The sequence below is a fragment of the Callospermophilus lateralis genome, chromosome X (assembly GCF_048772815.1).
Source record: "Callospermophilus lateralis isolate mCalLat2 chromosome X, mCalLat2.hap1, whole genome shotgun sequence".
Lineage (NCBI taxonomy): Eukaryota > Metazoa > Chordata > Mammalia > Rodentia > Sciuridae > Callospermophilus > Callospermophilus lateralis.
In genome coordinates this window covers 109,443,159-109,465,093 of record NC_135325.1, presented here as the reverse complement: position 1 = coordinate 109,465,093, position 21,935 = coordinate 109,443,159, and the positions used below count along the sequence as shown (strand labels likewise).

The following is a 21,935-nucleotide window of genomic DNA, read 5'->3' as shown; positions in this document are numbered from 1 at the left end:
ATGGCAGGACACGGACTGAGTGGGAAAATATATGCTATGTCACTGCTGCATCTTTGCCTCAGTTACTTTTTCTTTCTTTAAGGAAATTAAGTCCTACTAGCTGCAAATTACAGGACTCACTGACTGATGAAAATCATTCCGTAGAAAGTTCTTACTGAGACCAGGACCTGTAATCCCAGTGATTCAAGAGAAAGGAGGATCACAAATTCCAGACCACCCTGGGCAACTTAGTGAAATCCTGTCTCAAGATAAAAACAAAAGTTCTGAGGATGTAGCTCAGTGGTAGAGTACTTGTCTAGCACATATGAGCCCCACCACCACCACCATTCCATCCTTAGCCCTACAAACAAAACAAAACAAAACTCTCCTATTTAATTGTTTTCTTTTGTTTTTCTGGTACCAGGGATTGAATTCAGGGGAACTTAACCACTCAGCCCCACCCCCAGCCCTTTGATATTTTATTTTGAGACAGGGTCTTGCTTAATTGCTTAGGGCTTTACTAAATTGCTCCAGCTGGCTTCAAACCTGCAATCATCCTGCCTCAGCCTCCTGAGGTGCTGGGATTATTGGCATGCACCATTGTACCTGGCTCCTGTTTAGTTTTGTAAGAGGATAATTGATGTAGCTATTGAAAGCCAAAATTAAAAAAGCGTACAACAAAGTGAAAATAAACACTATAAATAATGATACTGGAAGAAGCTCTAATGTTATTTATAATGTTACCATATTGGTAATAATAGAAACTCAATAATCCTCTACTGTAGAGGGCAGGGGATATGCAGCACTTGCCTAGCAGGAGTGAGGCCCCATGTTCAATCCCCACCATTACATACTACATACATACATACATACATACATACATAAATAAATCCTGTAATGGAAATGGAATTAAGATCAGGCCAACAATCCTCTAAAGTAATTCACAGTGGGGTGGGGGGTGGAGGTGAGGGCTCCATGTAATTACAAACCAATCTGCCCTCCAAATCTGTAGTTTCTATGTCCATGGATCCAACCAACAATGGATCAAAATATTTGGAAAAATTTGAATCTGTACTAAACATGTACTGAATTATTTATTCTGGTCACCATTCCCTAAGCAATGCAATATAACAACTATTTACATAGCACTTACATTATATCAGCAATTATAAGAAATCTAGAGATGATTTTAAAATATATGGGAAGCTAGGTGCAGTGGTGCACACCTGTAATCCCAGCAATTTGGGAGACTGAGGCAAGAGGATTGGGAGTTCTAAGCCAGCCTCAGCAATTTAGCAGAGCCCTAAGCAAGTCAGTGAGATCCTCTCTCTAAATAAAAAATAAATAAAAATTAAAAAGGACGATGGAGATGTGGCTCCAATCCTCAGTACCAAAATAAGCAAATAAATAAATAAAATAAAATATATAGAAAGATGCACATAGGTACATAGTCATATACTATGCTATTTTACATAAGGGACTTGAGCATGGAGGGATTTGGATAGCAGGACCGACTGGGGTCCTGAAACCAATCCCTTGTGGATACTGAAGGGTGACTGTGAAATGTATGTGTATACATGGTTATGCACATGTATTATGTATATTTACATATTTTCCAGTGCCTAAGGATAAAAGACAGAGTCAGTGGGCTTTGCTTATTGATTTATATGTGAGTATTAATACCATGCTCTCTTCTGCACTCTACTTCTCCTTCTTTTTTTATTTTTTATTTTGCCTTATTCTTACCTAATTCAAAACCATCTGGTTTGGCCATTGGTGAAGTTAGTGAGACTTAACTAAAGGGTAATAATGCATGAAATCAGAGTGACTCACAGAATTATTAAACACCAGTAGCCGAGAGGGGCTAACTTGGCATAGGCAAGTGGTGGGATAGGGGGAGGGAGCAAGTTGCCAGAAGGGAAGTGACAAGCCTGAGTGGGCTACAGAGCTTTGTCAGCATTTATTTCTAGATGTTCTCTGATCTGAGTAAGTAATTTAAAAAATTTTGACTTTTAGCCAAATTCATATTTCTTTGTGTGTGGGGGTGGGGGGGTGGGGGCTGCTGGGGATTGAACCCAGGGCCTTGTGCATGCAAGACAAGCACTCTACCAACTGAGCTATATCCCCAGCCCCAAATGTTGACTTCTCTTCAGCCAACATTTCTATCAAGAATTGTCTTAAGAAATATCAGTACAGTAGAGAAAGAAGAATAGGGGGAGGGAGAAGAGTAGGGAAGGAGGGCAACAGGGACATGGATGATTTTCTCAAAATGAACCCAACTACTGTGTATAAATATAACACTCTAATAAAAGAATATTTTTTAAGATTTGTCTACAACTTAAAACACACACACACACAGACATCTTAAAAGTGTTTTTTTCAAGTGATGCCCACATAATATTTATTCTATTTTCTAAACTACATTTGCACAACAAAGCATGAAATGACTCTCAGGGAGAAAAGAGACACGTTTTAAAGCTATAGGGAGGCTGGTTTCCTTGGGTTAGAGAAATTCCGGCCCTTCCCACTTCCAAGGGTGGGTCAGGTTAGGAACAAACTGACCCCAAAGTAAGCCTCAATGTCATTCCTACACTGACTCCCTGTAATAATTTATAGTTTATAATCAAAATAAAATAATCTTCCCCAAAAATCTTGTGCTTTCATGGTTCAAACTACAAATGAATTACCATTTTCATTTCATATTTCATCTGCTGAGTTTTCATCCTACTAAGGTGGAGAAATGCCACTGTTAGGAGAAATGTACTTAAGCTCTAAATAAATGGTGATATTTGGGTTACAGCAAGCTCAGGGAATATCTAAGTTGCCCAAGTTATTTTCAATGTTGATTTAACTTCATGAAAGTATTTAATAACATTTTTTTTAAACAACTGCCCATGAAACAGAACATTGTCCAGTCAGAAGCACTGCCACCACCACCAAAAAAAAAAAAAAAAAAAAAAACAATTAGGCTCAATCCAGAAAACATACACTTTCAGTCCTTTGTTCCATCAAATTAGCACATGACAGTAAGTTTCTGGATTTTTCAAATTAATATTTTTTTGCCTAATGTTTACTGGCATTTAAAAACATATTTTATGAGTAGCTAAAGAGGAAATAAATTAAAGGTCAATTAAAATCAAATCCTAGTGGAGACTTTTCCTTTGTGCATGTGCAGGTGTGTGAGAGAGAGAGGAGGAGGGCTCCGGACAGGGGAGGGAAGGAGGGAGAGAATAGCTGGAAGGAGGGTCTAGCACATTCCTGATACACAGTTGGCATAAGTAAGTAGTATTTTTCCACCATTTCTCTTCCCAAATTACAAAATTCATTTGTGTGTGCCATGGACACTGGGACATTTCAATTATTGAGAAGTATACCATCATTTGTAGTTCATAGGGTTACCATTTAAGCTAAAAGTTGAAAACACTGGTTTCTTACACTATACTCCTATGTAAGGTCCTTTAAATGTTCCATATATTCCTACAACTGAAGGAATATATGGAACATATATTGGAATATATGGAACATAACTGACTCTGTCTTTTATCAAAAATTCTCTGCCAACTTCCAGTCCCCTACACACACCATTATCTGACCTCACCCTATTTGCCCAACTGATTCCCTGATAGAAATTCTCAGCCCAGCTAGGTCTATCTCCCTTTAGCTTTTCTTATTACCAGGCCCCTAAAAATGTTCTTTGCCCTGTTCCATCCAAATTCCACCTTCCCTTCTAGGAACAGCTTGAAATTTAAAAGTACAAAATGATGGTGATAGTTTTTTAGGAGAGGGTTTATATAGTAGTGAGAAGCTAATTTAAAAGTACATGAATTCCATATTATTGCAAGTGATACATTCCAAATGTCAGTCCCAGATGGACTTCTCTTCAGCCAACATGTTTGATGGGGTTAAACAACCTTTGTTCAGTACCAAAGGTTTGGAAATTCGCCTAAGCCAATGGTTGAGGATGTTTGCCATTATCTTAGTATCAACAACACCACAACTTGTTCTCATTCCTTCTGTTTCCTATGTATTTAACAAATATGTATTGAACATCAACTGATGAAAATTATTACACCTGAAGGCCTGAGAAGATACCTTCAGATAGACATACCCCAACCTCTAGGAACTCCTGGCTACTAGTAAGACCATCTCAACACAACTAGCTTCATTGAAGTTCTATGACAAGACAGGACAGAGGCAGTTAACTCCAACTGTGAGGCCATCTAAGAAGCCATCTGAACCTGGCCAAGGAAGTATGAGGAAGGTGCACCTGGAATGTCTGGGATGCAACCAGGGAGGCTGATTAGAGCCAGGTTGGAGAGGGCTTTGAATACCACATTATAGAGTTAAGCTTTTCAGTTGTGCAATTTTTGTTCAAAGGATTGATATGATCAAAAATGTGTTTCGGGGGCTGGGGATGAGGCTTAGTGATGGAGCACTATGGCATGTGTGAGGCCCTGAGTTCCATCAACAAATGCCACAGAAAAAGTGTTTTCCAGGCAGAACTCAGGAGTACACTGAGGTGCAGAACTCCATTGAAAAATCAGTGGGGCAGCATAAAAGGGTCACCCTGATGACCTAGTAGTGACAAGTTGAGGGTTTGAACTTGAGGACAAACATTGGAATGGAGGGGAAGGATTTGGTATTCTTTTTTTCTTTTAGCTTCTCTCTTTCTCTTTTGAGTTGGCCCTTACTCTCCACCTAACTCTTTTTATGATGCCTATGGCCTAGGCATTCCTGGGGACTGTACAACAAAGAAGCTGTTGAGCCCTGGGGGTTTAGGACAAATGCTAAAATTAAAAACTGGATCCAGAGCCGGGGTGTGGTGGCACATGCCTGTAATCCCAGTGGTTTGAGAGACTGAGACAGGAGGACCATGAGTTCAGCCTCAGTAACTTAGCAAGGTGCTAAGCGATTCAGTGAGGCCCTGTCTCTAAATAAAATACAAAATAGGGCTGGGGATGTGGCTCAGTGGTTGAGTGCCCCTGAGTTCAATCCCCAGTACCCCCCACACCGCCCCAAAACACAAGTGGATCCAGATTCCCATTTCCTTTCTCATACCAATGAATGAAGCTTTTTCCGGTCGTTCACTACTGTAAATCCTACCCAAGATTTATTACAAGGATTGGTGGTGTACCTCAGAGTAGTTGCCTAGCATGTACTAGGCCCTGAGTTCAATTCCCAGCAATGCAAAAAAGAATATTTTAAGAGACAGGAGGTAAAAGAAATGACATTTTCCACCAGTCCTGTAAACTCTGCTAATTAAGCCCCCCACTCCTTCTAATACAAGCAGTCTGTGATGGCGACAAGAACAAGAACAAGAAGTAAGTTCTGGGTAGTTCAGTGTTAACAACTTTCATGGAAATGTTTCAGTTATCTACATTAACTTTCTCTCCTATGTTTCCATAAAGTAGTTTATGCTTTGGAATATACACAATTGCACCTTGGTTTTAAACAAACATAGCATCCCTCATCAGCCTTAATTTCCTGTTCCATCTTCTTCTTTCTATCCAGTAAGATATTATTTGCCCCCAGGAACATTTTCCCTTTACATAGCAAGATCCTGAAAGTGAAGTCATTCAGCCTTGGCAGAGCACTGTGCTTTTTACAGGACCTCCTTGGGCTGGTCACTTGTGGGTTTGTTTGTTTGCTTGGTATTTTTTTTTCAATTTTTAAAATTTAAATGGAGAAACCAACTGTCCAAATATTCTTCAGCCTCCGTGAACATGAGTACATTTGATATATTGACATTAATACATACTAGAATTTCTTTTCTTTTCTCTTTTTCATAATTAGGTAAGACTCCAGGAAAGTGCTAGAAGTATAAAATTAGAAACTGATCACTATAATTTTATGGAGAAAACAAGCAACCAAATCTAGCCCACAAGTACACCTGAAGTCCTGTTCTAGACACCATGTACACAAGAGATGGATTTTCCATCTCCAAGTCCCTGTCATTACATTTTGCTCTGTCAGTTCACATTCTGTGCAAAGGACAGCAAGCCATGCCCACTTAGGACAGTCACACTGTAGGGCCAGTACTGTGTTAAGAGAGAGGAAGGTTATCCTATATATACCCCTATGTTGTGGCCCTCTTTTGTGCAAAGGTCTGATCATTTCAGTCATTTGAGACAGTCTTTGATTTAATGGCAAAAATCCAGAAGTAATTAAGACAGTAATAGTACACACCCAACAAGAAAAACATGCCATATTTAGAGTAGAAATCCCAGCAGTTGAAGGCTGTGATTCTGCATTTCTGTGGAGGGAAAAGAGATCTTGAGATCAAAAGCAAAAGCCATCATTGACTTACTAAGCTCCTTTTTGGCAGAAAGGAAAAAATTACTAATTCATTCTACATTTTTCTGGTGAGATCATGGTGGTGGGAGAAGATACGAAAAATTTCCTTAAAGTTTGAAGGTTTGCAAATAACTATTTTTTTTATCATGATTAATTTAATAAAATAAAATAAAAATCACCAAAGGGCACTATCTTTTGGTTTAATCTTGTAGTAGGGCAGGCATTATTATATAGTCACTAGTCACTACTAGCCTTTGCTTGAACTCTGAAAAAAAAACTTTATAAATAACACAGTAGAAGCTTCATAACACGATTCCAGTTGTTTTTTTTTTCTGTTAAATCTGTAACTCTATTCTGATTTTTATCTCTCTGAAGACTTCTGGATATTTACAACATAAGGAAAATCTTGTTTCCCTAACTCAAGGCCTTGGTGAAAACATAATCATAAAAGGCATTTCTATTTAAACTAAAAACTGCTAAGTTCTAGAAATTTACTTTGTAATTTCAAGAAGTTTCAGTTCAACTTGATTCTTTAATATTTATTTCCAAAGACTCATTCATAATTGTTTTGCAAAAAAAAAAATTCCCAAAATTATTCCAAATTACTTGTTATTCATAACCTCCTTATTGAATATCTCCAGTCTAGAACTAATTTATTTTTTCTCATCTGTGCCTTCAGACTCTTCAAAGCTATTGCTAAACTCCTTCCCTGGCTTACTATAATTTTTTCTTATCAAGGTAATTTCTGAATCTTACATGGAAGAAAATGGAAAAAATGTGCTATTTTCTTGAAAAATACTCAGTTCTAAACAGTATTTCAGAAGTGACAAAAACAAAAACAAAAACAAAACAGTAGATGATGTGTGCAGTTGGTTTGGAGCTCTTAGCGCTCTATAAAAAGTCTCCTGCCTCAGCAGTTGGAGGCCTCCTTAACACCCAGGTTGGTGAGCTGTGTCCCCCCTTCTAATTCCAGGATGAGTTTCTGGACACTTTTTAGGGCAATTTATGTCCTGTGAATTTTCTGAAGTTCAGAAGGGCCTAATAAATGAGAAGCCATTTGCAAAATCAGGGTTTGCTTCGGAGGTCCTAAGAAAATCCTCGAGACACCATATTTGAAAATATTTGAAGATTGTTCACTTGAGTAAATACTTAAGCCTGCCCTCCCTCACTTTCTCGGGCCTGTAGCCATATTACTCACCCTCAAAGAATTCATCAATATTCAACTGGCTTGCTAATTTGCTGATGTAGCAAAAGGAGTTTAATAAAGAAAGCTGTTGCCATTTTTCTTTAGAGGACATGCCACAAACTCAACTTTCATCTTACAGCGGGAGAATCTTCTGAATTTAGGTAAGGAAATGAATGCTTACATGCAGCAACCCAAGTAAATTTTCACACCAAGCTGAGCCTTAAAAAGCCCAGAGAAAGCCTTTCACCCCAAGGACACAGGGGCTTTATAAATGATCTATCTGAGGATTTAGAAACTTGTTCTGTCACGTCTGGCAGCCCTGCAAACTTTCAGCCATGTCCACGAAAAGATTTTGAAGATGTTAATAGGGGAATTTTAGCTCTTAGTATCAGTTTTTAGCGCCCGCCGAAATCGTACACGTTATCAGCCGTTTTAAACCCTTTCCTGAAAAGAAAATCTTGGTCTACAAAATCTTTTTGGTTAACTTCTCAAATTAACTTTGCAGACCCTAGAAGATTCCACTCTTCTGCCCTCTAGCCCCTTCGCATCCAAAAAAAAAAAAAAAAAAAAAAAACCCACAGACGCCGGCAAAAGGCCGCGGGCGGATTGCTCGCCTTGAGTCTTCAAGATCGCCCTTGCAAAGGAAGTAAATAGAAGTTTTTACATCAGTTCTACAGAAATAGCAGTAAAATGCATGCGAGAGTTAAGTAGCCCAAGAAACAAGAACCGAGCACCGCGGAATCTGTGGTTTTATGTTTATTTTTGAATACTGATTTGGTGTGCGTGCGTGTGCGCGCGCGTTTCACTGTTGCCGTTTTCTTTCGGCACCTGATTTTTCTTCCCACAGCCCGCACGCGGTTCTCGATTATCTGGTGAACAGTCTACCGGCTGCGACAACTTCGGCTTCCCTGGGGAAGCGTAGGGGTTCCTGGCCACCGCCGCAGCTATAAGCGCGCCACTCAGTTTCCTGCGGTCGGCGAGTTCCCTTATTAGTCCGCGGGCGCAACAGAGCCTATCCGGTCAGAGTCGGGCCCCCGGGCAGCAGAAAGACTCCAGAGAAGCAATCCCCAGCCTGGGTCTCCAGGCAAGCAAGCCCCGCAGCTCCTCCGCTGCTCCCCCGCAGCGCATTGTGCCCGGCTACCCACCTGTCTGGGGTCCCCACGGCCACTCCAGGCCTTCGTCCCTTGCTCTGGGCCTTGTCAGCTTCAGGCCAGCGCTACCCATTGCTCTTCCCATCCAGATCCCGCTGAGTTTGAGCGCTGCTGGCTTAAAGATTTGTCCCACCCGGGACAGGGGGTGAAAAAGAAGCCGCGTTCATTTTCCACGACAGCGTACAGGCACTATTTTATAAGGGGTTTCTCTCAAAAATTTTATTGTGACATTTTGCAAATATACAAGAAAATTGAAAGAACAGTACAACGAATGTCTGTTTACCCCCCACACACACACGTACACACACGAGGTAGCAAATAATGTTAGTATACTGCAACTTTTTCTCCCCGCTCCTCCATGCGTGTGTGTGTGTGTGTGTGTGTGTGTGTGAATGTGAGCGGATGTTAGCTGCATCATTTGAAAATTTCAGACATCGTGACGTTTCATTTCTCTACACTTCGGTATGTATCTTTTGCGGATAAGGACATCATCCTACCTTCAATGCCATTCTCCCACCCATTAAATAACGTAGGTCCCTAACAGTATCTAGCATCCCAGAATAAGGGCTCGCTTTCTCTCTTGTTTCTAATTTCAATTCCCTTCAGTTTCCCTTCTTGGACTGCACACATGTATAAAATATTGCTCCCTCTCTCCGGGCCGTGCCCTCAAAATGGACCATCAGGACCTAAGGGGGCTTGTCCGGTTCCAGGGACTTTTCTAAAGAGAGCTTTGTAGCGTGATCAGGTCAGGGGAGTCCCAACAGATCGGGACTCAAATGCGTGGCGAGAGCATTACGCTCACGCAGTCTGAAGTCCCTTGTTTCATCTCCCAAATCATTTCAGACATACCCAAGATGCACAACTCAAGAGGCTTCGCTCAACCACCCAGCAGCGCCTTGCTGGCAACTCAAAGGACACTGTGATAGGACCAGTGAGCGTAGGGTGGCTTCTGTCGGGTGGGTCTCTGGGTGTGCCCTTGGCTTAGCCATTCTCTATTTTCCCTTTTTTTTCTCCCTGGACCCCTGCTATTCTGCTCTGCATTCGGTTATTGTGGGCGCCCTGTGTCCTTCTTGGCCCTCACCGGCTTTGAACCAAGGCTGTGGCGCTGAGCGCCTGCATACCGCCCCCCCCTTCCCTACCGCTCCCTCTTTTCCCCTCCCCCCTTCCGCCCCCGGGCCCCAGAGAGGAGCGGGAGAACTGGGGGGCGGGGAGCTTGAGCACCGCGTGGCCACGCCCCCCAAGCCGGCTTTTTCTAGGACCGCTCCCGGAGCCTCTCTGCTGGCTGCTCCTGCTCGCTCCCTGGGTGCGCACCTCTCCTGCCCTGCGCTCTGCTCAGCTCTGCTCGGCTCCGCTCCATTCCGCCTCCACCACGCCTCTCTCCGAGCTTCTGCCACAGCCAGCGGAGCGCGCCCGCGGTGCCGCCACCCCAGCCCCCGGCTCTGGGTGCCTGTTGCTCCTTGCCAGGCACCTCGCGCCGTGCGATCCCACCGTCTCCCAAGTCCTGGCCCTGTTCTGTGCCCCGGCCCTCGCCCTCTCTCGCTGTTTGTCTGTCGGTTTAGCTGTCTTTCCGCCTCCCCACCCACCTTTTCCTTCCTCCCTCTCTCGCTTGCTTGTTCCTTCGCTAGCTCTCAGACGCAGCGAAGCAGCTTCGCAGGAAAATCCCAGAAACCTTTGCAAAAAGCTTACAATGAAATTTAAGAAGTTCTTCGATTTCGGCGCCATTTTCGAGTGGAACGAGAGGTGACATGCGATTTTTTAAAAAGGGACTTGTTGGCTGGCGTTTTTCCCCAATTGTAACGTTGGTTATGGGAGTCTGAAACAAGTCTAGTGATAATTCTGAAAAAAGTTTTGTGTCGCTTTGGGGTGGGAAAACACGTTTGAGGGTTGGGCTTGGGGGGTGAAATGGACCTTTAAAGTGTTCATCAAGTGAGCGTGGCTGGGAAAATTCTCAGGAAACGGGCTGAGAAAAGTTAACATTGGGAGGGGCTGGGAGAGAAAACTGAGTAAGGGGCAGTGACCGACTGTCAACCTCGCCCGGGTTGGAAACGACCTGTTTTGACGGAATGTAAATGGGTTTTTGGTGACTCGTATTTGTAAGCAGTAAAATATGTCTTGGGAAGAAATGTGAGAATAATTTTGCATTGCCCTTCCCGAATTACAGCTTTCAAGATTGTTTAGTTTTCCCTGTAGGAAACTTGACATTGGGAAAGTTTGGCCCGAATGCGCACAGAAAAAGCGCACCATGTGTTTGGGGTGTGGGGGACAAGATATTTGCAAATTTAAAAGACAGAACGTTGTAAAATATGAACAGAGGAAGAGGCGTATTCTTTGGCTCTGAAATCATTTGGTCAAACACGTTGCAGTTCAGAAGGGGGTGGGGCTATGGCAACTCGAAAGTATCGATTCTTTGTCTATTGTATCAGCGAATGACCCTCTCCTGATGTGATGAGACTCCTCTTTGTACTCTCTTTTCGTAAGTAAATTTCAGTCTCAGGGGAAATTCATAAACTAGGGGATCGAGGTGGCTTTTTTTGGATGTAAGTCGTTGTACAGTCACTGAGAGAGAAGGTTAAGAGGAAAGTATTAATGTGTTCGATTCCAGTGAGTTCACAAAGCAATGTGGAAGGACCTTCGCCTTTTGATACCTATGTTATTTCGAAGGAACTTTGCTTTTCCTAAGGAAATGTTAAATTAGGAGTGATTTTTAACCTCTGATGTGATGACTCACATATTTGTGCAGGACATAAAATATTTAATTGGGAGAAAGTTATGGACTTCTAAAGTATAATCGTACATTTGCTAAACATGTTTTTTTTTTCTTTTTAAGGGCAACCAACGACGTTTTTCCTCCATTAATCCCAAAGGTCAATGTAAAAATCGTTAATATAGCCAAAGCAAGATGGAATTTAGAGACGATTAATTGTCCCAATTTAACAATTGTAATTAATGACTTTGTTTATCATGATGAAAAAAGTGTATTTGTTAGTAACAGATCTCAGGCTGTTGTTTTATGAATTTTGTACCTAATCTCATTAAGGACTCTGCATATTTTATTAACAAATAGGACATGACATTCATTATACTGGTTTTAAAAAAACCCACATAATTTTAAAATGAAACAAAAACAAATAGCAGATTTGGTTACTTTAAATATCTACTACTTGTACTTAAATGTATTTTAATTTTCAAAACTTCAATGGTTTTGTTCTTTTAACTTTTAGGTTTGTGATTCCAGGTTTAAGGGTGTTTTTTTCCTTATGCTTACTTGAATATCTTGTTAAAAAAAGGAGAGGAATGCATGAATTTATTGCTAATATATGTCCATTTTGAAAAGAAAAAAGTGGTATCTAATGAGTTAATCATTAAGGAGCATGCACAGTGCCGGCCATTTCAGGACGTGAGTTTCTGTGGAACTGCTTGAGACAGGAAGGAGTGATTTGACATCAAGAATTTAAACTTTTTGATTTGTGTTTTGATGGGTGACATTGATAGGTGTAAATCACTTATAAAAAGTTTGAGTCCCCAGTTTAAAAAATTATCTCTCATTCTTTGCCATTAAAAAATAACTCAAAGTAATTATCGCTTTTAAATCATCCGTGTTTATTTTCAATAAATTAAATTTATTAAATTTTCAATAAATTAAAATGGGGCTTTTTTAAAAATGAGGACAATTAATGAGAAATAATATGCAGCAGGAAGAAGTTTCATCAAGACCTTGAAACTGGCAAGAGTTAATGCAGATGTTGCCAAATTGTCTCGATTTATTTGATCTTATCTTTCGTGTATTTTTCAGAGGTAAGATTCTCTTCCATCCTAATTCCCATCACCCATCGCTCTGCATTTCAGCGCTGTATTCATCCTCCGCGGGTCGGGAGGGAATCGAGAGCCACACCCTTCACTCTGCCTGCAGATCCTGGAAATCAAACTGCGAAGTTATTAAAAGTACGTTAATTGGAGGGTCGTGTCTTAGTCTTTTACTTCATCCTCCCAATTGGGCGGGGCAGGGTGGGGCTTCTTTCCTGTCACCTATTTTTTCTTCACCTGCAGGTATCCCAGAGCAGTCCCCCTTCGTTGACTCCGAGGGGATGCAGCAGCAATTCATGTTTTGAAGTGCTCTAAATGGTTCAAAACGTGAGGCGCTGCTATACCCCCTCGCGGGGAAGGTTGAAGGTGGGGATCTGCTGGATATGACCAGGACCCGTTCCCTGCAAGGCAGCTTTCAAAACAGGTAGGTGGGGCTGGGGGGGTGGGTCTTCTGGTCTGCGCCCTTTGCTGCCCAGGCAGCACCGCCTTAGTCGCCTTAGTCGGGGGAGGACTACACTGTTCTGCCAGACTGGGAGGGGCAGCAGGTCGGGGGTCGCTTGTACGCAGGCAGTTCACGTTGAAAAGGAACCTGGTGCCCCGCACTCAGCACTCAGCCGTGCCCTAGCAGCGGGAACAGTACTGCAGTGATCCATTGGTGCCCTGGAGTATTGTTCCTGCTGCCAGGATAAGTCTGGGACTTTCTACGGGCCCACCACCCAGGTAAGTCGCCTGCAGCATCTGCCCTGGGAGCAGCGACGCACTCTCTTGGGACTAGCCAGTTTGTCCTCCAGGAAACGTTTGCCTGCCTGTCTTTGAATACATGACTGGGTGTGACAGGCTTTATTTTAGCAACCTTTTTGCCTGCCCAGGTAAAGAAAGCTGAAATGATGGGGGGGGGGCGGGAGAAAGCCCTTTCTGATGACCTATTAGAATGCCACCCACTGAACATCGAGGAAAGCTCATCTTAAGGCCCCAACAAGGAAACAGGTGGGGATGTGGGAAAGGAGTACGGGGAGGCAGAAAGAGTGACTGCCAGCTACCCCTAATTCTTTCAGCGGTTCCTGGTAAACTGGCTCATGTTCTTGTGTGGAAAGCATTTTTGACTTCAGGAAAGATTATGGGGCCCTATTCCCGCATCTCCCCTTCCTTACCTCTTTTGTGTTGCGGGGAGCTTTCCTGGACTTCAGGTATCCAAGAAGGATCAAGCGAGACCTTTCTGGAGGGCAGGTGAACCCAAGGCGATGTGGAGGGCAATGACCCTCCCCTAGGAATCTGAGTCTGCAGCCAGCAGCGACTGCAGTGACCTGAGGACATGACCCCGCAATGAGGCTCTGTGTTTCTAACTTCTTTTTTCCGCCTCTCCCCAAATCGGGCCCCAGATTTCTACCCCGAAGGTGTGACACCAACCACACCTTTGTCACCCTAGAAAAATCACTGGAGGTCCCACTGGAAAGGCATTAGCTTCACAGCTCAGGACAGCACCTGAACTGTCAATTCAGGGGCCCTTCGTGATTCCAAACTTGTGGGCAGGTGCTATCGCTAATTAATGCTGCACATCTGCACCTCTACCCCTCATTTGGCCCATTAAGCCTTAGTTGAGAAAACGGGGGAGGACGGTTTGTCACCTAGGAACTTCACAATTGACCTAGAAAAGAGGGCTATTCCTGTGAGAATCACTTTAGATCTGATTTTTTTTTTTTTTTTTTAATCTGAGGCCTGGTCAGGTAAATGACTATTGGCAAACAACGAAGGGAGGTGTGGAATCTTTTCCCACATCTTTTTGTCATCTTAAAGGACAAACCCAAAACTTGCACACGCACACACGTAACCCTCTTGTTGCTATGAGACACCTTGTACTAGTCTTCCCGAGGGGCTGGGCGTGGGACCCTAATTTCCAGTTTGGGGGGAGACCCGAGGTTCCGAGTAATCCAGAGCAAGTAGTCCAGAGCGGAGAGTCTGGCTCCAGCCCCGCGAAACATTTGCTCTCCCAGACTCCCTTGCGCCTGAGCAATGCAGTGCGCGAGGGAGGCTTGGGTCCCTTCCGGCCAGCGGGGTCCCTCAGGCTCCCAGGGGCGCTGAGACCTTGAGACCTGCAGGCTCTTGACTCCCTTGCCGCTGTGCTGCTATTCCCGCCCCCAATGGCCAGGACTCCTCCAGCCCGCAGTCCCCAGGCGCGAACGGCGAACAGGTCCGCCTTACATTGCACTGGGTTTTGGAATGGGGCCACCATGAGATTCCCCTTCTGCAGCTAACCAGCTTCCCTTTTTTTCCTTCCCGTTCTGTATGGTTCTCCTTCGAGCCAGGAGAGAGTGCCGCCCAAACTTCCTGGAGGACCTTGTCCACGCCATCCGGCTCCCTCCAGAGGGCGCCTGCAGGATCCAGGTGAGGCACCGGGGTCAATTGCGATTGATTGCGATTGCGGACCAGGAGGGGAGTAGGGCGGGGGAACAAGGGATCCTAATTTGGGGGCGTTACCTTCCAGAATCTGGGCGGCCTCTCTCAGGGCTCCCAAGAGGTGCCCAAATTGAGCTCGTCCACACAACCCCCTGATAGCATGGTGCCATTCTGACTTAAAACATTCCTTCCACCTTTAATTACACAAAGTTGCAGTATGCCTAGATTTTCCTCCAAGGACAAAATTCTGAATAAAACAATATTTTAGCCGAACATTTCTGTGTCAGTTAAGAAAATAGCAATTCATTCCAGATTATAAATTCTCTTTAACAACTCCCTAAAGTATTTTTTAAAATTGTTTTGTTTTTCAACATTGCTAAATGTGCAACATAATGTATGGGAGACATATAAAGTGAATCAGTGTATAGTCAGCTGATTAATTGATCCAGCTTTACCACCCTCAACTAGACACCTTTCCATTGTTTGCCCAATTTTTCCCAACACATGGTATTTGTTAGTGAGGAAGCTGCTGGACATAAGGCATTGTATAAAGTTTATTAGACAAACGTGCTTCTTAAAACAGGAAAAGTTTGGCCTAACTCTAAATCTACATAGACATTTCTATAAGTTGGGGGACAAGATATACAGGTTACTTTGATAAAGTAGAATTAAACATAATTTTATAAAAACTTTAATCACAAGAATATTTTTTGAAGACATCCAACATCTCCAGTTAGCAGTACTGATTTTTTTTTTCCAATCAAGGAACACTACATCAACACTCTTGGCGGGGATCTGGACATGGAAGACTCCTGTTTCAAGAAAATATAATCATCTTTCAGAGGCTGTAACTTATATGCATTTCTAACTCACTAGGTATTGAAAACCACCCAAGTGTCCCATTATAGGGGAGTAAAATAGAATCAATCACTCAGTGTAATATTATACATCTTTAAAAATGTTATTGGAAAATGTTATATGATCTGTAAGTCAAAAGAATCCTCTCCCCTCTTCTTGCTGTTCCCCCATACCCATGCTTCTTTGTAACAGTTGGCATGTAAATTTGTTTTTCCCACCAAATGAGTCAGTCACAATGGGAATGTCAATTGATTTGAACAGATGTGTGTCAATGTTATGTGGAAAAATAGATGCCAATAACCAGGGCCACAGGAAAATACAGTGGTTCCAACTCTGTAACAATTATACCTACACACAAACAAGGACAAATGTGGAACCCCAAACAGGAAAACATTTGCATATTCTCCAGTGTGGGGAGATGGAAGGATTGTATACTGCTTTTGATTTCAGTTAATACAGGCAATGTCCAATTAAAAAAACCCTAATAAGGACTCTGCATTGCAAATTATTTTGCTGAATGTTTTAAAAAACACCATGCCTGTCAACCCATCCAGGCAGAAGGAACCACAGGGGACTGGGTTTGTTCCATGAATCCTGGACTGTAGAGCTCAGGACAACATTGGAAAAAACATGATCCTATTAGATGGGAGTTAACAGGCAGCTTTCCTGAGAGACTGTGCAAGAGGAAAATAAAAATAGGTTCAAAAAGCATGCTTGAAGCCAGACACAGTGGCCCATGCTTGTAATCTCAGCAACTGGGGAGGCTAAGGCAGGAGAATGGCTCTTTCAAGGATAGTTTCAACAACTTAGTGAGACCCTGTCTCAAAATGAAAAATAAAAAGGGCTGGAGATGTAGCTTAGTGGTAAAGCACCTCTGGGTTCAATCCCAGTAAAACACACACAAACACACACAGCATGCTTGGGGAAGATCAATGAAAGTTTATTGACATAAGTTAAAGACTAGGACTATATCCAAGTTGGCATAAATTTCTAAAGATCTGTCTTTCCGTTGGCCTGCAGTATTAGTCTCATAACCCTAAAGCTTCATATACGCTTTTATACTTTAAGTTATTACATTATTCTCAAATGAAAAACAGTGTATATACACCAGTTGCAGAAAATGTGTATCTCCCTGCCCCTGTACCCCCACTCATGCCCACCCATTAGTTAGTTACTTCTTACTAAATGAAGAAGGATCTCTAGATTCTTTCCTGATAGCCACCTATCCCTGGCTCCACAATTGATCTCTTTAGCAAATTCAAAAGGGCTTAAAACCCATGAGAATAGTAAATTGAGTCATTAGGGAGGAGCCCAGAAAGAATTCTGCTTCCTGTGGTTGCTGCAGCCCTGGAGCACTCCCCTTAAACTATTGAGCTCTAGAAACTGAACAACTGGTCGGAGTGTGGGGTGGTGGCCCTGCCTTCAGCACTAGAGTCAGGAAGCCAAAAACAGTGCATGCAGCAGGCTGAGACTTGGTTACTTTGAACTCTAGCTCTCCTGAGGCAGCACCCTCACCTGTTCTCAGTCCCCAACTCCACTCCTGGCCAGACCCTTGTGGCAGAGATACAATCTTCAGATTCATCATAATTCCAACATCTTGCTTTGTATGGTACTTTTACCTACTTTTCCAGATGCTTTCCTATCTGTTATTTGCGGCAACCTTGAAAGATAAGTAGAGTAAGGTGGAGAAAAACAATTACAAACAGAAAACTAGGATTCCTGGAGGTTAAGGACACATCAGAAACTAGCTTCTAGGACCTTTTCCTCTAAATCTGTTAATCAGAACTGACTACACAGTAGTGACTGGAGTTGAAGTAGTTAGTATGTTTTGTTAGAAAAATTTCAGGTTAAGCTGATTAGTCCAGGTGAAACTGATGATCTGGACACTTTCTGGGTGAGGCCCATGATTAGCCTCAGTATCACTAACTAATGACTGTAAATTACGCAGCTGTGTATACAAGTCAATGGGCACAAGCCAAAAAAAAGTATGATTTAAATTCATTTGAAATCTTTAGCCCATATTTAATATTTTCTATAGATTCAGCCAAATTGAGGGAAAGCAAATGGAATGTCCAAACATAATTGTTAATTTAGTCCTCACTCAATAGTACCTTTTATGGCTGTGATAACTGTAAAAATGACCTAGAAGCCTGGAAAATGCTTACAAAACAAGTTTTAAAAATCAGGGCCAGAAAATCCCACAGACTCCATTAACTGAAAACTAGGAGCAAAAACTGGAGGGAACGTACAAAACAAATATTCTTGTTGCTTAATGGTTGTAGAATAGGACCAAAAGTTTCTTCTTTCTGTACTTTTCCATGTATTTTTTGTTGTTGTCATTGTTGTTGTTATGCTATGTTTTTTTTTACACTGTCAAACATAATTCTCTAAAAAGTCTTTAGGGGTCATGGGCATACAGCAATTTTGGGCCAACGATGCAGAGACCTCAGACATCTCGGGGATCATCATGTCACGAGATACCACTGTGCACTTGTGACAGATTGATAACTGAAAGGTCTGGGAGCCACTCATCTTCATAGCAATATGTATTGTAAGTATTACAAGATCAATCTATGAAAAGATCAGGAGGAAATTGGGTGCCATGCAGTGGGGGCCTGAATGGTATTCTCAAAGGAGTTTAGTGGAAGTGTCCTTATCTTTTAAATTTTTATTTAGTGAATTGAAATTTACACAGGGCATATGATTTTATATTCAGGCTAGGATGTTAAAACGAAGAATTTAGGCTCAAGAAAACAACTAGAAATACATTAGCTGTAAGTATTATAGACACAAGGTCATCTTTAATGTGTTGACTCCATACAAGTAGCCAAGAAAAACATGAAACTGGTGAACAGAAAGTCATAAAACCAGAAAAATATTTTCATTTCAGTATTTTTAAGGATGGAAATTGAGACCATCCTGAATGGCCAACAACAGAGGATTGACCAAATAAAATACAGTGTATTTAATACAATGGAATAGGGTGCTTTCATCTAAAATAATATTTCTGAAAATAACTTTTGTGACATTAAAAATGTACTCATGGGCTGGAGATATAGCTCAGTTGGTAGAGTGCTTGCCTCACATGTACACAAGGCCTGGGTTCAATCCCCAGCACCACAAAAAAAAAGAAGTACTTATGGTAAAATGTTTAGTGATAAAAGAAACACATTTTTTTAGTTTTTTCCCTTCTCTGAAATATAAGTACATACAGAGCATTCTATCTTCATAGTTTTGTATTAATCTCCAGATAAAAGGCTAGGGGGAAATACATCAACACTTCATAGTGGTTATCTCTGAGTTATGATCTAATGTGTGATCAAAGAAAGATGTGAGGGGCTGGGAGTGTAGCTCAGTGGTAGAGTGCATGTGTGAGGCCCTGAGTTCAATCCCTAGCATGGGGGAAAAAAAGATGCTGAACTATTTTTGCGATGTGTTCCTAATATGTAATAAGAATGTATTGGGAACATTTTGCATTTGTAGTTTTGTATCATAATATGGAAAAAAGGCCAGGAAGAAGTAAACCTAAAGTTTGAAGGTGGTTACCTCTGAATTGTAGCACTATAAGAGATCAAAGAAAGATGCTAAACTGTTTTTGCGATGTGTTCCTAATATGCACTATGAATATATTGGGAACATCTTGCATGTATAGTTTTGTATCAATATACAGGCAAAAGGATGGAGGGAAGAAACAAAAAATAAATCTAGCAGTAGTTATCTGTGGATTGCTTTCATACTAAAAGTAAGGTGCAGAATTATTTTTGCAATATGTTCCTGAATATGTAATATAAGTATATATTGGGGACATTTTGCATGCATAGTTTTGTATCTCTCTATGGAAAAAAGGCTGGGAAGAAATATAACAAAATGTGAACAGCAGTTATGCCTGAGTTTCTAGTATTATAAGTGATGCTTGTTTTTCTTTTTATACTTTTATATATTTTCCAAGTAATTCTTGTATAAACAAAATGTGTTACTTCTATAGCAATAATAAAGCTTATTTTATTTTTAAAAAGAGTTTGTATTTAAGTTCTCTTAAGAAGTCTGAATCCTTGACCTGGGGATGGGGGAAAATTCCTGTTTGAGCATCAGTGAACCTAGAATACATTTTCAACCCATCTTGGAAAACCTTGCAAAGCTTCAGTTGTATTTACAAGTACAAATGTGTCTTTCCATTTGCTCTTGGCAAAAGAAAAAGTCTACTTTAAAAATATAACCATGGGCTGGGGATGTGTCTCAAGCGGTAGCATGCTCACCTGGCATGCGTGCGGCCCGGGTTCGATCCTCAACACCACATACAAACAAAGATGTTGTGTCCGCCGAAAACTGAAAAATAAATATTAAAAATTCTCTCTCTCTCTCTCTCTCTCTCTCTCTCTCCCTCTCTCACTCTCTCTTTAAAAAAAAATATAACCATGAATAACAATAGTAATATTGCTAAACAGACTGCTATCTCTTGTCTAATCAAAGGAACACTTTAAGAAGTAAAGAAAGTTAAAACAAGCTCCTTTTCCTCTAGGAGCAATTCAGGAAGGCAGTGCTTGCATACTTGCCCAGGGCCTCATGACACACTTGCCAGTTTGGGACACGGCCTGCATGCCCCCTGCATTTCCCCACAAATTATGTCAAGCTCCATTAAACTGGGTTGGAGGGCACATGTGAACTCGCCCCCGCCCCACTTGCCCATTTTAAGCAGTCCTTGCTCTGGTAAGAGATGAGACAGAACTATTTGGTAACATACCCAGCCCATAATCTGACAAGGCACCTACCAAAGGTTTTAATAACCCTCAATTGCACCACATTAGAAGAGGAACTAGGGTTCCCCCCAGCCTTCTAAAATCACTCTGGAGGAACTGTTTTCCCCCAAAGAATCATTCCTGCTCTAGCAAGTCCATATCACTAGACATTGTTTTCAAAATATATCTGTCATGCTCCTTAAAGCCAAAGTCGCACTCGTGAGGCAAAACTATTCAATTAAAGAGATATTCAGGGGCTGGGGCTATAGCTCAGTTGGTAGAGTGTGTGCCTCACATGCACAAGGCCCTGGGTTCAATCCCCAGCACCAAAAAAAAAAAAAAAAAAAAATCAGACCATTCTTCCTGTGTCTTGATGCTATATGCCCTCATTCTGCTTAGCAATAAATAACTACAGCTCAACTTGTCCTTTTGCTGAAATGTGTACTCTTCTCTTTTAAGTTTTTCAAAAGCATTTTTCCCTATCACATTATATTAGAGCATATTGACTTGGTACCTAGCTCTGTACTCCTTAACTTGTGGGAAGAGAGAAGGATGGGAGAGAAGCAAGGGTTAAGGCAATCCTGAGCCAGAGAGGCCTTGAATAGTGGAATTCCTGCCACCTGGTACTGAGCAGGAATCTGCTGGGGCTTTGGCCTTCTGAGCCATGTCTGATCACACAGAAAACTTGCTTTGCTAAGCTCAGTGATCCAAGTGGCCTCCTCTCCCCTAGGCCTCATTTTGGTTACTGGTAAACAAAGTGTGTGAAACAGGGGTAGAGTATGGGTGGGACCCTTTCCTAAAGGACAGATCTCATTTCCAGGCCTGAGAAAGAGAGAAATCCCCTGACTTGAGCACTGATCTTAACCCTTCTCATTTACCAGTGGAAAAAAAGATCCAGCTCCTGAATTTCTGAATCAATAAAAATTTCTAGAATTTGGTCAGTGCAGAAATGCACTCCTCCTAGTTGGGAGTATTCCAAGAGAGGCTGGGGGTGGGGGAGGCAGGAAGGTAGGGAGAGCTTCCCTTTGCTAACAGATCAATCTGACCCTCATTTTACAGAAGAGGAAATCTAGTTACACAGAGGAAATAACTCACAGAGAGAAGTCATGCAGAGAATTGGTGGCAACGATAGAACGTGACCCTTGGTCTTCAGTATAATACACTGGGTCTAAAGGACAAAGGGAGCGACCCAAGACAAGGATGTGGGACTTGATGTGGGATGCGAAAAGCAGAGAGGACAGGGGAGAACAATCCAGGAAGGGGAGTATAACATGAATACAGCACAGGCAGGAATGGATGCTATCTGTCACCAGAGTAGTTAGAAGATAGCCTGGAGGAAACTTGTCAAGGTCAAGTCTTGCTTCTCGCAGTGGCCTTTGCATACTTTTAAGGGTATAACAGGGTTTCAAGGGGTACAACAGCCCCTCCTCCCCCAAATATGGCATGATTTCTTAGGGCACAGGTTTAATTCAGTAGTGAAAATTTTAAAGCATTACTTTTCTGTTAAAGTAAGCACAGATTTAAAAAGATAAG

At 42.0% G+C, this 21,935-nt stretch overlaps 1 non-coding gene across 1 annotated transcript; it reads right to left on the bottom strand.

Moving 5' to 3' along the window:
* Positions 1-2,033: 2,033 nt before the first annotated feature.
* Trnaa-ugc (transfer RNA alanine (anticodon UGC)) lies at positions 2,034-2,112 on the bottom strand. Its single transcript has one exon. It is a non-coding gene; the product is annotated as a tRNA-Ala (tRNA).
* Positions 2,113-21,935: the final 19,823 nt, after the last annotated feature.